This window comes from Triticum aestivum, chromosome 3B (assembly GCF_018294505.1).
Source record: "Triticum aestivum cultivar Chinese Spring chromosome 3B, IWGSC CS RefSeq v2.1, whole genome shotgun sequence".
Lineage (NCBI taxonomy): Eukaryota > Viridiplantae > Streptophyta > Magnoliopsida > Poales > Poaceae > Triticum > Triticum aestivum.
The window spans coordinates 385,085,967-385,097,576 of NC_057801.1; positions in this window are offsets into that span (position 1 = coordinate 385,085,967).

Genomic DNA, 11,610 nt, shown 5'->3' on the forward strand with positions numbered 1-11,610 from the left:
TGCGCATCTGCAGGACCGCGGTGAGTACGCAGTTCCCTCCTCGCTTGCTAGCTCATTTCCGTTCCCGTAGTTCACCCCCGTCGTGCTCACACTCCCGCCGCCGCAGTCGAGCTCGCCGGCGTGGCCCCCATGGCCAGCCCGCGCCCGTGCTCAGCACCCCCGCCCGAGCCCGTAGCACTTACCCACTGCCCTCACCGTGCCCCCTAGCCCCATCCCCATCGTGGTCCCGAAGGCCGCCGCCGCTCGTGCTTGTCACCATCACCATTTCTGGCAGCCCAAACACCGGCCACCACCACCATCCGACACGGCATCGTGCACGCATCCGAATGGTGCCACCCGCGCACTAAACAAACCCCCTAGCAGATTTCTGACGCCTCCCGTGGGTTTCGCTGTTGTTTCGGTTCACTGACGGCTGAACGTCGGCCGCGCACTAACGTGGCCGTCCCGGGGCCAACCACTGGGTCACTGCTAGTGGGTCCCAAGGGCCTCCCTTGACCAGTTGACCATGGTCAATGGCTGACTAGGCAACGCCCCTTCACTGCCAGTACCCCCCTTAAATTTCTAATTAAATTAATTAGGTTAACCTAATTAGACACCGAAATGTGGGCCCAGTAGCTTAATTAGTTAATTTAGTTTAAATTTAAACTCTGTTTAGCCCACTGTGTATGACACATGGGACCCAGCCGTTAGGTTTGACCTAGACTTTTTGGGTTGACTGCTGATGTCATAATGACGTCATGCTGATGCAATAATTTTATTTTGATTTAATTATAAATTCAGAAAATGTTTAAAACTTTGAAAATTAATATAAAATAATCTATAAGTCAGATGAAAATAATTTATGTATGAAAGTTGCTCACAACAATACAACGAATCCAAATATGCTATCCGTTCATCTGCCACATGCCTCTAGCATGATGAACGTGGATCCTTCCCCCCAGATTCATCTGCCCAAAAATGCCAAACTCCGGGAAAACATTCCCAGATGTTTTCCCTGTTCATCTGTAGCATGTAGTACTGCGTTAGGTCACCCCTAGCACTACATAGTGTCATGTCATGCATAGTGATGCATCTATTTTCTCTATATTAACTGCTTACTCTCCATTTTCTCTTCGGTAGACACCGAGACTGATGCTGCTCCTGACACCGACTACACCCCTCATGAGCAGACCTTTTCTGCAGAGCTTCTAGGAAAGAAAACCCCTTGATCATTGCAATATCGACCATTTCCTTTGCATTAGAATTGCTACTACTTTTGTATGATCCTATTATGATGCATAGCCTGCTTTTATAACCTGCTTTGTACCTTACCTTCTTTTCATAAATGCTTAGTAGAGGTTGGTTAGTGACCCACCAGTGGCCCCTCACCTTGTCCCTGTTGCCCCTGCTTTATGACCGATGACTCAATCAATGTGATCGACATCCAGGACCCGACACAGCACATCACAACCCCCCTTAGGTATATGACACTGCAGGGCTACTATCAAGTGGAAAGGGTGATACCTCGCATAGCACTTCTGATGAGATCTGTATAGTGTAGTTAATCGGTCGTGGTCTACGGAGGGTGATTCCTCCTTCAGCACTATTCGATAACGACTATGGCATGCAGCCCATCAAGAGTGAACAATCAAGGGTGATTCCTCCTTAGTTGACCTTGGCGGTTATATCATGTGGAACCTAGAGAGGGCGATTCCACGGATTCCCTTTGGTGTTACCGACACATGGTTACTTTGACCTTACCACAGAACCATGATGATATTGGGTAGGCCCCGAAGGGTACCCGCGAGATAACTACGTGGCACGGATTCGTAGCCCTTGTCGTAAGTCCATGAGACGGGGCGACGAAACCACATATCGGTGATCATTGATCTTTACCATGCGCTCCCAAGACACTACAGGTTTGGATATGTGATCCAAGTAGGCCTCTGGCCTTTTTGCACTGACCATCATGCAGGAATAAGTATAGGCACTCTGTGTTGTAAGTTTCTCTGAAAGCTCTTTGGACATCAGTAATTGAGCGACACGGTTTAGGTGATCTACGTAAGCACCTACCTTGTATAAGGAGGTAGCCAGGACTGATCCTGGCCATCCACGCAATATGCAGGAGTGCAACCAGCGATGGGCCCAAGACCCCTACGCGCTTAGGATGTAGACTAGCATGCTGGCCTCTTCGCTGAGCCTAGGTAGGACTACAATGTGTCGATCAACTGAGGCCGGGTATGATCTGATGTTGTGCCCGACCAGAGTTAATCGAGCATGTTGGGTAAGTTGTGCACCCCTTTAGGGAAGTTAATCTATTCAAATAGCCGTGTCTGCGGTAATGGACGCTCGGAGTTGTATCCCGATCGATACAACTAGAACTGGATGCCGAGGCATGAAATGGATATGATGGCTTCGAGATTGCTTTCTCGCAGGAAGTCAAGGAAGAATCTCTAGGCAAGGTTACTACAACATACTACTATTTATATTATGCTTATCTGCACTCTTCTAATGCTGCAAGATGGTTCAAGTGCTGGTCTTTGATAGGCTAGGCTTTCCCTTCTCTTCTAGCATTTTTATAGTCTAGTCCAAAGATATAGCCCATTCCTTTGATACCGATGCATACTTTGCATAGTTCTGATGTATGTCTTGTGAGTACTTTGGATGAGTACTTACGGTTGCTTTGGTACTTCTTCTCCCCATACCCGATTGTTGCAATCAGATGACGGATCCCAGGAGCCAGACGCCACCACCAATGGCTACTACTACCCCGAGGGTCCCAACTACTACATGGAGGCTGCCGACGACCATAAGTAGTTAGGAGGCTCCCAGGCAGGAGGCCTTGCCTTTTCGATTGTTGCTATCATTTGTGCTAGCCTTCTTCATGTAGACTTGTTTACTTTATGTCTGTACTAAGATATTGTTGCTTCTGCTAACTCGTTTGTATTCAACCTTATGTATTCGAGCCCTCGAGGCCAAATGCTTGTAATATGAAGCTTGTATGACTTTAATTTGTGTCTAGAGTTGTGTTGTGGTATCTTCCCGTGAGTCCCTGATCTTGATCGTGTGCATTTGCATGTATGATTAGTGCACAATTAAGTCAGGGCATCACAAGTTGGTATCAGAGCCGACTGCCTGTAGGTAGCCCCCTTTCCAACTCCTTGGCCGAAGTTGAGTCTAGTCTTTGGAAAACTTTTACTAACATAGTTGTGTGTCTTACAGGCCCACATCACAAATGGGTGCTATTAGGATCTTTTATTCCTCGATCTTTACTCTTGGACTTTGATCTCTCTTCTACTCTGATTAAATGTTTCTCCTACCTCTAACATTAGGTTCTCGTGATCACATCCACCAGGAGAGCTAGATTATCTGCAACTATTCCTTTGAAAGTATAATGAATGATTCACACACTATCTTTTGACATCCTTGAACTTCTTTTGTTTTAGATGCGTCCCATAATGCAGATCATCCGCCAGGCTATGGCTATCGATGCGACTGGGTTCCCGGCTATTCTCATCGACCTCTTGACCATGCTGGGACATCATTGGTACCCCCAGTACACTGGGTACGAGGATACTACAAGTTCAACCAGGAGCAGTACCATGCTCTGGTTGTCATCTATGATCGGCAGGATCGCTCCACACATGAGTTGCACACCTTCTGAGGTGTTGGAGTGACTATTGAGATGGCAGTCCATGATTTTGTGTAACATCCCAAATTTTCAATTTGGAATGTTATACATAGGTCATCATTGCATATCATATTTTACTGCATTTTTGGTTGATCCTAGAAATTCTAAGCAACTCAAGGACCCACGGAGAGAGTTGGGGATTTTGTTATTTTCATATTTGAGTTTTCTCAAATTTTGAAAAGAGGATCATTTGGTTTTAATCATTTTTCTCTTTGAATATTTCTTATATGAAAATAAAAGAGAGGATATAAAATGACTTCTCCAAAATAAAGAAATATCGGAGCAAAATATTAAAATCAAATAAGATTTTTTTTATTTGGAGTTTTATTGCTATTTTATTTGAATTACGAAAAGAATGCGTTTTTCAAAATTGCAATAGCGGCCCAAATAAATGTTCACTTTGTCCGCAATATTATTAGAGAACCGTGAAAAACTATTTCATAATTTTTGGACTCCGTTTAGTATTTCTTTTATTAGTTTTTTCGCCTCAGGATTATTTTTAAAAAAAAGTGAACCGACTTAACGTGTCGTGTCCGACCCGGACACTGCGTCCGGCCGGCCTTATAAGCCGCGGCCCACGACCCCGCAGCCACCCGCCAGTCCCACGCCCAAACCTTAGCCCACCGCCGCCTTGATTCGCGTGCGCCGTCGTCGCCAACCCGCACCGCTGCCGCCTCCATCGTCGCATGACGCTGCCGCCCCGCTGTCGACCCCGCCCGCCGCCCCAACCGACCGCCCCACCGCCAGAGGATCCGCCACCCACCGCCGCCGACCTCGCCGGAGGTATAAGCTGCCGCCGCCGCCGTTCGGTTTTTTTTAAAACCGCCGAGTTTTTTCAAAAACCCTAGATCTAGTTTTTTTAGATTCGGTTCGGTTTTTCGGTTTAGTTAAATAGCGGACGTTTGTCCGTACGTTCATTTCAATGAACGTTGTTCGTCAGTTAGCCGCAGACAGCGAACGTTCGTTCGTTAGCCTGTTCGTCGCGTTTTATTTTCCAATGTTTTTTCGCGATTATTTTCGATCGTGATTTCTACCCTGATCTTCATTTTAGTTTATCTTTTCGCTCGTTTATCCGAGTCGGGTGAAACAAGCTCCTGGATCCTCGTCTCGAAGCCCTCTTTCTGTTTAACCAACTTGAAAAAAAATTGGTACTGTAAAATTTGACTTTGTCCAGATTAGTAAACGAATCTCGTTTCTTTCGTAGTTTGAGTTACGTTGCTCTGTTTGATTAGATTTTTTTGCCAACCGGAGTTCTTCAGTTGAACTTTCTAGTTAGATCTTTTTTTTGAGTTTTACCTGTGCTTCGAGTTGAGTGCTTATGTATGTTATTGTTTGTTTGCGATAGAATTCCCGGAGTGCGAAGCGTGCTACTACGAGTCTCTAGGTTTTGCGGATCATCAGCAAGGCAAGTAACACTTTGATCATATCCCTTTCTTACCAGTTTTTATGCATTAGTTACAACCCTCAAACATTGCATGGTTAGGATCTGTATAACATGTGGGTTTCGGAAGTAGATGATGAGGTAGAACCTATTGCCCTTTTCATTGTCAAACCTTTGGGAGTTACTTCTACGTTATGCTCCGGATTGCTATGTTATGCTCGTAGACGTAGTTTGGGTGAGTGTATCCATGCAGATGTGAGTATTGTTAATTAATGGTTAATTTAAGGTGGCTACTTAAATACACATCTGGGTGGATTGGTTGAGGCACCCTGGAGTACCCAGTGGTTGTCAGGGAACCTGGAGAATCCAGTGTTGTCCTAGGATATCTCGGAGTACCCGTGTGATCATCCTACGGTTCGCCACCCAGGCTCAAAGGGATCATAAGATTATTCATGCTGGAAACTTCCATGTGCATCCACAAGCCAATATGGGCTCTAGCATAGTTGAGTATGTTGTGTGACCTCTTTCAGTGGTGGGCTAGTAGATGTAGGGGATGTAGGTGGTACTGTCTACCCAGAGTAAAGAGTTAATGCTTCTAAAAAACTGTGTCTCAGTCATCCGTTTCTCAAACATCATGTAGTGCGAGAAATCCAACGGAGGAGATCGAGTATTGGGGGGAAAAGTGCACAAACCTCTGCAGAGTGTATAAACTAATCATGGTTAGCCGTGTCTCCGATTATGGACATCTTGAGTATCTGGTTCTTGGATTATCCTGTTGATCTCATCACTCTAAATTAATTTGATTGGGTTTAATGATGATGTTAAATTGGGGTTGAGTTGGAGGAACCTTCTCAATGTTTAACAACCACCATGATAGTTAAACAAAATTTATTCCTTTGTTGTAGGAAAAAATGGCTTTATGCAAACCTGTAACCATAGAGCTTTCCACCAGCCATATATGCATGTAGTGATAGCATTAATTCTGTTCATTACTCTATGTGTTACATTGCCAGCATATTCCATGTGCTGACCCGTTTCGGTCTGCAACATTTCATGTTGCAGACTTTTCAGACGATGAGTAAGGTGCCATAGGTCATTGTCGTTCACTCAGCTATGCCGTTGGAGTTGATGGACTCACTTTATCTTCCAAGCCTTCCGCTGTTATCATTTTTAGATGGCCTTAAGCCATATTGTTGTAATAAGTTCTCTTTTTGAGACATTTGATGTAATAAGTGTGTGATTGAAACTCTATTATAAATCCTCAAGTACTGTGTGTGTCAGCATTACCGATCCAGGGATGACACTGATGCATAGAGACTAGACTGTTTGAGGTCTGGTCGCTACAAGATGGTATCAGAGCACACGCTGACTGTAGGACACGACCTCTAAGATAAACCCTAGGTCAGTCCTCTCTACTCATTTCTGACTCCTCTCCCTTTTCTACTCTATAGGATGGCGGACTTAAGGAACAAGTTTACACAACCGGATGAAGACACTCCTTTTGGACGACACTTGAAGGAAGTTACTAGGTATCTGAACATTGGAATACCAAGCTTCACCGGAACCTACATTGCCACTTTACCAGAAGAGGAACGCTGGATGATTCGAGTTAAAGTTCCAAGAAGGACGTTCATGCCAGTCACTGAGCCCATAGAGTTTTCCTTTGATGCGCCAACCTGGAGTCTAGGAAAGAGCATGGCAGCCCACATCACCATGGGACACATTGGAGAAGTTTACCACAAGGATCTTAAGGATACTATCTACTAGATATGTGGGTACCGAGATGAGCAATGGGAGATGATCAGCACCAGGAGGGACAGGTCCATTGCAACTTTCATCCAGGAGTTAAACTAGCACATTCGTCGCCAGGAGAACCAGATGTGCGCAGGCATGATAGATCTGAAGAAGGCAATGACCAGGATCACGAAGCTAGAGGAGGAACTCAAGTCTACGCGTGATGGATATGAGGAGGTAATGACGGTACTAGTAGAGAAGAATGAAAACCTGACAAGGAAGCTAGGGCTATTCATGGGAGATCCCGCACCAGGAGGAGACAACGACGATTCCAAGGACATTCGCCCGGAGGACTACATCATCATCGACGACACTGACTCAGACCCTGATGATAGTGATGATGACTATGTTGATGAAGCTGGAGCAGACATCATGGAGTCTTCCACTGATTAAAACTTCTAGTCGACCACCATAACAGTAGTAGTATTCCCCCCATGTATATAGTATAGTCCGAGCACTTTTGTAACGATAGTTAGACCGATTGTATGCCCTTGTTTGAATTGATTGAAGTGATATGATTGTGTTTGTCTCATGTGCATATGGGTAGTGTTTTCCCTCTAGACCTCATTCAATTCTGTTTTCTCACATTTTCTAAACCCATCAGATGCCTCCGAGACGTGACAATGGATTTGCTTTCCCACCGGAGCTCACTCACTTGATCCAGCAACAGAATACCTTGATGCAGCTACTAGTTCAGAATCAAAACCAGGGGAACAACAACAATAACAACCCACCACCACCACCACCACCTGTTGATCACTTAGCCCGTTTTCTAAGGCTAAATCCGCCGGTGTTCTCTAGTAGCACCAAGCCGATTGTTGCAGATGATTGGCTCCGCAAGATTGGAAGGGAGCTGACCACTGCAAGATCCACATATCGAAGAGAGCGCGTTTTGCCGCACATCAGCTTGATGGACCCGCAGCATCATGGTGGGAGAATTTCACAGCCACTTACCCCCATTGACACTGTTACATGGGACTAGTTTCAGGAGGCATTCTGCACTGCCCATGTTTCAGCAGGAGCTATGAACATGAAGAAGTGTGAGTTTCGCAACCCTCGCCAAGGAGGACGCACAGTGGGCCAGTATGTGGATGAGTTTAGTAAGTTAGCACGTTATGCCCCGGATGACGTTGCTATAGATGTCGCTAAGCAGGAGAAGTTTCTGGAAGGACTGAATGATGAGCTGACCATGCAGTTGATGGTGGCAACCTTCAACAACTATCAGGAGTTGCCAGGCATGCCACCGGATAGAGACATTGAGTTTTTGATTGAGCTTTTGCCAGGCACAGGGCCAATATCAAAGAGACCGTATCGGATGCCCGCCCAGGATTTGGAGGAAATTAAGAAGCAGATTAAGGAGTTACTGGATAAGGGTTATATTCGCCCAAGTTCGTCACCTTGGGGATCCCCAGTACTTCTAGTGGAGAAGAAGGATGGATCACTGAGGATGGTTGTTGATTATCGTGCATTGAATGAAGTGACGATCAAGAACAACTATCCACTGCCAATGACCAATGATTTGTTTGACCAGTTGCAAGGAGCTAAAGTATTCTCCAAGATTGATCTACGATTAGGATACCACCAACTGAAGATTTGAGAGCAGGATATACCTAAGACAACTTTTACCACAAGGTACATGCTATATGAGTATACCGTTATGTCATTTGGTCTGACTAACGCACCCGCATATTTCTTGAACATGATGAACAAGGTGTTTATGGAGTTTTTGGATAAGTTCGTCGTAGTGTTCATTGATGATATATTGGTCTACTCGAAAAATGAAGAGGAGCATAAGGAGCATTTGCGTTTGGTTCTCGAGAAGCTCAGGGAACATCAGTTATATGCCAAGTTCAGCAAATGTGAGTTTTGGCTGAAGGAAGTTGGATTCCTCGGACATGTTTTATCCAGAGAAGGAATAGTAGTATACCCTACCAAGGTTGTCATTGTGACTAAATGGGTAGCACCCACGTCGGTTGGAGAGATCCGGAGTTTTCTTGGACTCGCGGGATACTACAAGAGGTTCATTGAGAATTTCTCCAAGATTGCAAAGCCCATGACAGAGTTGTTGAAGGACACAAAGTTCAAATGGACTGAGGAGTGTGAAGCCAGTTTTCAGGAGTTGAAGAAGCATTTGGTTACAGCCCCAGTGTTGATTCTTCCAGATCAACGCAAGGATTATCAAGTGTATTGCCACGCTTCTCATCGAGGACTTAGAGCAGTGCTTATGCAGGAGGGAAGAGTTGTTTCATATGCTTCATGACAACTTAAACCCCATGAGCAAAATTATGCTACACACGATTTGGAGTTAGCAGCCGTAGTGCATGCGCTAAAGACATGGAGACATTTTCTAATCGGAAACCATTGTGAGGTGTACACGGATCACAAGAGTTTGAAGTATATCTTCACGCAGAAGGAGTTGAATCTTAGGCAGAGGAGATGGTTGGAGCTCATTAAGGATTATGATATAAAGTTGCACTATCATCCCGGAAAGGCTAACGTAGTAGCAGATGTGTTGAGTCGCAAGAGTCATGTCAATACACTCATGACCGGAGGATTACCCATGGAGTTAGCAGAGGATCTTCGCGAGCTAAGTTTGGAAATAGTTCCGAGAGGTTATGTAGCAGCATTGGAAATTCAGTCTACCTTGATGGATAAGATCAGAGAAACACAGAAGACTGATAAGGAGATTGCCGAGATAAAGGAAAGGATGAACAAAGGAAAGGCTAAAGGATTTCGTGAGGATGAGCACGATGCTTTATGGTTTGAGGATCGCGTCTATGTGCCTAATGACCCCAAGACCAGGACGTTGATTTTGTAGGAGGCCCATGATTCGCCGTATTCGATTCACCTAGGAAATACCAAGATGTATCTGGATTTGAACGCCGGTTTCTGGTGGACCGGAATGAAGAAAGATATTGCAGAGTATGTAGCGGTAAGTGATGTATGTCAGAAAGTAAAGGCAGAGCATCAGAAGCCAGCAGGTTTGCTATAGCCATTGCCGATACCCGAATGGAAGTGGGATAAGCTAGGCATGGACTTTATCATGGGATTGCCCAGGACTCGTTCAGGTTATGACTCGATTTGGGTTGTAGTCGATCGGTTGACGAAGGCAGCTCATTTCATCCCACTGAAGACCACTTACACCAGTACTAAGTTGGCAAAGATATACATTACTAGGATCATATGTCTGCATGGAGTTCCAAGGACCATTGTATCAGATAGAGGAACCCAGTCTACCTCAAAGTTTTGGAATCAGTTGCATGAGACTTTGGATACTAGGCTAGAGTTCAGTACAACCTTTCATCCTCAGACAGATGGACAGATTGAGAGAGTCAATCAGATTCTGGAGGACATGTTGAGAGCTTGTGCGCTAGATTATGGATCTAGTTGGGATGAAAATCTGCCGTATGCAGAGTTCTCTTACAATAACAGTTATCAAGCCAGTTTGAAGATGGCCCCTTTCGAAGCCCTGTACGGAAGGAGGTGCAGGACACCGTTGTTGTGGGATGAAGTTGGAGGCCGTCAGTTGTTTGGACTAGATTTGATTAAGGAGTCTAAAGAGAAGGTTAAGTTGATTCGCGATAGACTCAAGGTAGCCCAGTCCAGGCAGAAGAGCTATGCAGATTCTAAACGCAAGGAGACAGTTTATGAAGTCGGAGACAGAGTATATCTTCGTGTGTCCCCACTTCGAGGAGTTAAGCGTTTTGGAGTTAAGGGAAAGTTAGCACCATGTTTTGTGGGACCATACAAAGTTTTGGAGCGTATGGGAGAAGTTGCTTACAAGATGGAATTGCCACAAGGATTGTCAGGAGTTCACGATGTGTTCCACGTTTCCCAGTTGAAGAAGTGCCACGCAGAGATGGTCGATATTCCTCTGAGAGATACAGTGCCACTGGAAGCGATTCAGTTGGATAGGGATTTGACCTACGAGGAGAAACCAGTGAAGATTCTCGAGTTTGCCAGCCGAGTCACACGCAGTAAGGTTATCAAATTCTGCAAAGTTCAGTGGAGCCACCACACCGAGGATGAAGCCACCTGGGAACGAGAGGAAGACCTACTGAAGGACCACCCACACCTATTTTCTAGCCAACCCAAATCTCGAGGGCGAGATTCATCTTAAGGTGTGTGTGTGGGGGGGGGGGGTTAGGTTTGTAACATTCCAAATTTTCAATTTGAAATGTTATACATTGGTCATCATTGTATATCATATTTTATTGCATTTTTGGTTGATACTAGAAATTCTAAGCAACTTAAGGACCCACGGAGAGAGTTGGGGATTTCATTATTTTCATATTTGAGTTTTCTCAAATTTTGAAAAGACGATCATTTGGTTTTAATCATTTTTCTCTTTGAATATTTCTTATACGAAAATAAAAGAGAGGGAAAAATGACTTCTCCAAAATAAAGAAATATTGGAGGAAAAATATTAAAATCAAATAAGATTTTTTTTATTTGGAGTTTTATTGCTATTTTATTTGAATTAGGAAAAATGCATTTTTCAAAATTGCATTAGCAGCCCAAATAGATGTTCACTTTCTTCGCAATATTATTAGAGGACCATGAAAATTTATTTCAGGATTTTTGGACTCCATTTAGTATTTATTTTATTAGTTTTTCTGTGTTAGGATTATTATTAAAAAAAAGTGAACCGACTTAACGGGCCATGTCCGACCCGGACACTGCGCCCGGCCGGCCTTATAAGCCGTGGCCCGCGACCTCGCAGCCACCCGCCAGCCCCGCCGCCCAAACCCTAGCCCGCCGCCGC